Source organism: Trachymyrmex cornetzi, unplaced genomic scaffold (genome assembly GCF_001594075.2).
Source record: "Trachymyrmex cornetzi isolate Tcor2-1 unplaced genomic scaffold, Tcor1.1 scaffold138, whole genome shotgun sequence".
Classification (NCBI taxonomy): Eukaryota; Metazoa; Arthropoda; class Insecta; order Hymenoptera; family Formicidae; genus Trachymyrmex; species Trachymyrmex cornetzi.
In genome coordinates, this window is record NW_017295960.1 from 1,336,340 (window position 1) to 1,343,850 (window position 7,511).

Here is a 7,511-nt window from a genome sequence, read left to right on the forward strand (position 1 = left end):
AGTATCGTATACTATTTTTCCTACTATCGTGCTCAAAGTTCGATTTTGCACACGCATTTGCGCAAAGTATCACTTTCCCACACTTGTACTTTCCCGCATGCATAACTACTTTCCCGCACGCTAAACTACAAGTGTGGGAAAGTGATACTTTGCGCACGCAAATGCGTGTGCAAAATCGAACTTTGCGCACGATAGTAGGAAAATATATTTAAAATATTAATAATATATTCTAATACCGTACTTTTAAATGCCCATCGGTTATCATATTAACACTTTCCCGCTTTTCGGAAGATTAATTTATATATAGATATATCTTTTAATATATCCTAATTATATACATATATTGTGTAATAAATGTCAGCTCATTTATGTCACCCAGAAGACGGATGATAAGAGCTTCCATGCTCACATGCACAAATTTCCCAGATGTCACACATCCAATGTATTATACCATTATCGAGATGTGATATAATAATTCACTCATTCACAAATAATTTTTTTTCCCGCTTCTACACTGAAAAATGTACTAAATTTTAATAAATACTTGTATTAACTAAATATTGGATCCATGACAAGCGAGTTGTCAACATCGCATGATATGCCAATACTCAAAAAGCCATGTAAGTTTTAATAATTGGTAATTTAATGGACATTCTTATCATATAATGTATTTTCTGAAGAGAATCCAAACCAAGAATCGAAATGTCTTCATTTATTTTATATATAACGTAATTACAACAATATCCAACATCGGCTCTTTAAAGACTTTTTTTTCCTTATTGATTTAATTAGAGCCTATAGAGAGAGAGAGAGAATTTTTATATTTAAATTAACTAAATATTTACTAGATGTAAACATGTATTTATTTGATACAAGAACCATTAATTTAAATATCATTTTTTATCGAGTAAATATTTATTTACTACAACTAAATTTAGTTAGTACTACTTAAACAAGTATTTATTAAAATTTAGTAAATTTTTTCAGTGTACAGAAAATTACATACAACCTGGGAATATTTTCAGGAATAAATCAATCACGAAGAAATTAAATCACATATCTGAAAGAACTTCAGTGACATAGTATAATACATATCCTGTGTACATACAGGAATCTCGATATATGTATAATAGATTTGCAATCTTGAGATGTTTCATACAATAATACAGCGAGTGATTCATGCTGTATCTCTGAAAATGCACGCCACTTCAAATGATGGAGGAATAATGCAATAGGCAACTCTTTTTACTTATTATTACGTCAATAGACGTACCTGCATCGATCATATGTTGACGATGTTGATTCAATAACAAAACATATTATTCACGTAGTAACGATTTGAAGACACGAGTACAATAAATTTTTGATTGGCAGGCCTGCCTCGTCGCTACCTCAGGATGTCGGATTTATCTTCCTACATGTGTTGACTGATACTCTTGTACATTTGACGTCATTTTATGGGCCGTTATTTCGTATCGTGGCTCTCATACACACTTTTGTGCATATAAAACACTTCCGATTGTAACAATTCAATTGTCGTAGAACAAGCTCGACACGTCGTTAACTTCGATAAGCAATATTTCACACTTTCAATAATCTATGACCTCGTAACACACTTCTTACAAGGCTAAAACCAACTAATCGTTTTTCTTTGTAGATTAATATCAACCCTAATTAAAATAATTAAAGTAATAAATAAAGTAAACGATCGAAAAACTTTAATTTATTAAACAATTATAAACTATTTAATTAATATCTAAGTCATTATTTAAACTATTTAAATTATTATCATGACATTTAGCTAATTTAATAATTGAATTCTATTGCAAAGATAACTCCATAAGTTATAATATTTTATTATTCTATAATTAATTAATTATGCATGTCCATTATCGGAATAGATCCTTTATCTTGTTTTGATAATCTTGTTAACCTGTCACTAATTGTCATTGCGTATACACAGAAAGAACGATTTTGCTGAAGTGTCTAAAAATTCAGGTAGATACACATTTGAAAATAATTTTGGACTATGAAAATAATTATATAAGATGCTGAGAGAGAGAGAGAGGAGAGAGAGAGAGAGAGAGAGAGAAGCTGATTGCTAGAATATCAAAATTCTTTGTAGCACTACTTATCATACTTGAGTTTTTTACATAATTATTTTGATGATCCAACAAAATTATTTTTAGATTTATAACTAATTAAACTCTTAGTTACTTCAAAATTGTTCTTTCCGTGTATATAAACTCTCTAAATTCTTTGGAGTAAAATCTCACTCTAAAGAATAAAAATTAAGCCAGTCTTGAATAAGTGGCTCAATTTTCACTCTTTAAGAATGAGATTTCATTCTTTAGAGCGATAATTCACTCTAAAAATTATATATGTATATTATTATATATGTGTAATTGCTATCCTTATTGATGGACTTTAAATACATGTATAAGACATCTACGCGATTAAATTAGACTTGAATCGGCTGTCGTCATGAGCACACGCAATTTATTTACGATACCTGAGAAAAAACCGGATATGACTCACTTTTATGGACACGGACATTATCCTCAGGGAAATCAATATATCGGTCCTTTCGCCAGACCTATTTCGGGATTATTAGATTAATCGACTATCGTGTGTTGCTGCATTTTTCATGAAAGCTATGTGATCTGGCTTGTTTAGCTAACTGACACGATTGCCCCGTTTTTCTTTCTGCGAATCCTTTCGTCACGGAATATTAAGTCGCTTTCTCGAGGTCACCAAGAAACGTGAAAGAATTTTTTCAGTTGTGACATCATTTAACGAAAATTATCATGCGTTAGCGCATACATTACATGTTATTGATAACGCTTCCACGTGTGCGTGTTAATTCACGACGTAGCGAAAAAAAACTTATATATCTAAAAAGATAATTATATAATGTACGACATATATATATATATATATACATACACTATTTATAAATGAACAAACGAAATTTATAAATAAATTATAGTAGAATATATCTTCATTTCAGAGTTGTCATAAATTCTTTAGTCTAAATTTTTTCCCTGATTTCCAGACAAAATTTCATGATTTTTTCTGACGTTTTAATATTTTGAAATTTGTTGTATTTTCGTCCTGATTTAGAAACCGTCAAATATTTTGTTGAGAGAGAAATTTTATACATAACAATGTAAACTGTACTATTAATAGTTGCTGACACTACTTGTATTTAATTGTTAAGTTATATGGTAATATTCCAAAATTGCGTAAGTGTGATATAGACATATTAACTTGTTTAAAACCGAGCGTTTTAATTTTCCCAAAAATTTTACAAAATTTCTTGACTTCTCCCCGATTTCCCTGACCGTCTTCAATTTTCTTGACATTTCCCTGATTTCCAATTTTGTGGTAACTCTGCATTTACAGCATTTACTCCGCATTTACTCTGCATTTATTTCGAATTACATTCGAAGATAAAAATCTATTAGCACGATTGTAATTTCTAGTTGGTTATACTACACATTTGTACAAAAAGTCGACCTGGGAACAAAAATGGAGGCACCGAGGTAAACTTAACCGGTTTGTCGACCAAGGTTGTAAATTCAGGTACAAGTCCTTTACTTGGTACGGATTCACGGATGATGTGGCATGAGAGTTTTCCGTTTGCTTTTGTGAAGAAAAAACAAGTCAAAAGAACCTTACCGTCGACTAGTAAGAAGTAAGAAGCTCGAGAAGGATAAAAAAAAATGACTACCTCACATGGAAACATTGCGGATACTAAAATAACGAAAAACATGCGGATATCATAGCCTTATACGTTTTATGCTCATCGCTCACCTAATTACATGGATTCATCTGTATGTACTGAAGATGGCTAAAAAGTTAGGCGAAACATGTATACAAATTAGTAATTAAATATGTAAGATTCAATTTAATAAATTGAACACGTATGTACATAGTACAGCTCTAATTCCCAATAGATAATTATATTATAATTATATTTTTTGTATCAGGGAATTAAGATTATCATTTGTTTAAAATAATAAAGGTAAAAAAATAAAGATTGTAATGAATATAGAACATATATATATATATATATATATAAATTGCTACAAAGTTCTAAAATTCTATAACTTTTTCTAAGATTTTATAATTTTCCCTGATTTTTAGTTTTTTGAAATTTTTTGTATTTTCGTTCGATCTAAATATTTTGTTAAGAGATCAATGTAATATAACAATATATTACAACAAATTACTATTATAATATAAAATTTCCAGACTTTTCCTTGATTACCAGTGGCAAAGTCACAAGAGTCCCATCGTCAATTATTAACGAGTAAAAAGCTCGAGAAAAATAAATAATAAAAATAAAAAATAAAAATCGTAACGAATAGAATTAAATAATTCTAAAGAGTTGTCTACAATAGAGATAGTCTCAGACTTATTCTTTTCATTATATTCGCTGGAATTCCCTCAATTCTTAGACTTGTAGCCTAGCTCACATAGCGACGTAATCAAGTCCCTTAATACGAGACAAGTTATTATATGATTGCACAAACTAAACTTAAACCATGTTTAATTTGAAAAATTATCCGCACGCACGATTACGTCATTGCATAGTACATGCAATGATGTATGTTTTAGAAATAAAATGTATAAATATTAATATTTTTTCTAAAATATTATATATATATAATAAAATATTTATTTTTAATTAAAAGAGTAATTCAACATAAAGTGCTATATTTACGTATAGAATATATTATTTAGACATCATTTTGTGTTAAAAAAATATTATTATACTGTGATACAAAAATTATGAATAGTAAATATGAGTCTTTTATGTAGAATAATTGAATATTAATATATATATCATCATTTGACATATCTTTGTGAAACGAAGCATTTCGTTTTCGATGTGATGAAATTAAAATAAGAAATTTGGGAAATTCTTTTTTAAACTACATATCTCTGATAAATTTGGCAAGAAAATTTGGCAAGATATTTTTATGGATTGTTTATGACATCGGTTATTTAATCAGATTAATGCTGGACACGTCTGATTAATTGTTGGCAAATCATGTATACCAGATGTGATAACGGCACTTGTTATCGCCAATTGTGTAATTGGTTTGCCTCTGAAGGGCATTACGAATCGCCCGCAAATCATATTTATCTAATTCTTCACATCTCACATAATTGAATGGCGCTAAAATGAGCAGGTTGTATTCATAAAATTTAGAAGATGTCGCTCTAATTTTCGTTTGTCAGTAACATGAATATTCTGGTTTAAATTTTTCGTATTCTAGAATTCTAATGCAATCGCTGTAACACGAAATTTCGAATTCGTAATCATGATTAACGTGATTGAAATTTTGTGTTATATAATTATTTAAGAAAAAAAAATTTATTATATGTATTATAATATTGCATATAAAAAAAGAATCACACTTCACATTACAACATATAATTAATAATTATTCAACAAGTATTAAAAAATATTGTAATTCTACGATGATTAATTTATTTACAAAAATGTTTTAAATGTAAGAAAAATTTATACATATATATATAATATATTGTATGCATATACTATATAATAAAAGATTATTGATGCAGAAATGACTGTAATATATAGCGGAGAACCAAAGAAAAAATAAAAAATTCATTTTATGCAGGAACAACAATTGTAAAAACTTGTAAGTTTCGTAATTTATTGAGTCAGTCTGTAATGATAAATGACGTGGTATCAAATAAAAAGTGACACGATAAAATGCATTTTAAACATTTGTTTAAATTTGTTTTGCAACGAAACAATACATCATGAGATAGCAATACAATTCCGACCAGTTTAATGTTGAGTAAGTATGCAATTTTTATCGCACAAGAGTAGTAAATTACAGAACACTGGCTGCTTAGAATAAATATATCAATATTTAACCATACCCTTAGTAATCAAAGTGAGATCTTTATCTCTGAGTTGATATTTACGTTACAAAGAAAGATTAGGCTTACTTCAAAATTTTTATATACTAATGTATGTACGTATGTGTTACTAGATCGTAATAAATGACACCAAAGTATTAAAATCGATTAAGTTCTCAGTACAACCTTTTTATTATATTGAATTAATTTATAGCAGAGTTGATAAAGAATAATGTTTTTTTTTTTTAAATAAAACATTGTGTTTCATTTTCGAACATATTTTTAATGCTTCAAACAGCATTATAAAAGAACATATTTAAAACATGATTTTTATCCATTTTGATTTATAGTAATCATATATGCAGCAAACATTCTCTCTCTCTCTCTCTCTCTCTCTCTCTCTCTCTCTATTTCTACGGCTTTTAATTTTAAAACTGTGACATAACTGAAACCAAAATAGCATCATCATATTCACATTAATTCCGAATTGTGCTGGTTACTATCTCAGACGCCTCATAATTAAAATTATCGCAGAATTTTAATTGCATAAAAAAACTCTTCATCACGGCTCATCAAGAATATAATAAAGATTTGCAAACAGAGAAAAACATCGTTTTGCAAAATACGCGATGACAGTAAAATACGCGTTGACATGAAGTCAGGTCAAGTGGAAGGATCTAATAATAAACGACGCGCGTTCGAATTCGAAATGAAAGAATCGCCCCTGAAATAGTTCGTTACGCGATAGACCATCGTGCATCGTCGGCATTAGGTAACAGGTGAAGTGTATATATGTATACAGTCGCACGGCAACAAAATTACGTCAAGCCTGCCAAGAATCACGATATAAAAAATTCACTCTAGTACCTTTGAGTCTCATTAATTCCCATTGTCATTCAGATATTTACACATGATAAATATTTTAAGATGTAATGTAATGTCACAATCTCTGTACGAGTCTACTGTATAAGGCAAAAAAGTAACTCGATGAATTCATTTGATTAATGTCTTTATCTCGTGAATTTCCGAAGTGCATACACGAAAAGAACGGTTTACTGAAATATATAAAAATTTAGCTAGACACAGATTTAAAAATAATTTTACTGAACCATATAATTATATAATCAATATAATTATGTAAGAAACTCATATTTTCTAAAATTTTTAGAGTACACCTCACTCTAAAAAACAAAATTTTTACTCTAAACTCTAAAGAATGAAAATCGAGCTACTCTTTTTCAAGACTGATTTAATTTTCATTCCTTAGAGTAAAATTCCAAAATTCTCGTAAGAATTTAGAGAGCAATGCTGCAAAAAATTTTGATATTCTAACAATTATTTTGAGCACCCTATATAATTTTTTGGTAGTTTAACAAAATTAATTTCAGATTTGTATCTAAATAAAAAAAATTTAGATATTCAGCAAAACTGTTTTTTCCGTGATATATATATGTATGTGTATATATATATATATATATATAGAGGGTAAACTAGGGTATTATGACCATACGGAAAAGATAGCCACAGGCCATAATTTCTTCAATAATTGATAAATAGTGCATTTTTATAGTCATTTTTAAAGATAATCAATATTTACAGTAGTTCAT

The 7,511-nt window shown here is 28.7% G+C and overlaps 1 protein-coding gene across 1 annotated transcript in view; it reads right to left on the reverse strand.

The window, feature by feature from the left end:
• The window catches only part of kdn (citrate synthase), a 29,664-nt gene that overhangs the window by 16,508 nt on the left and 5,645 nt on the right, over nt 1–7,511 (reverse strand). The gene's annotated exons all lie outside the window — the stretch shown is intronic.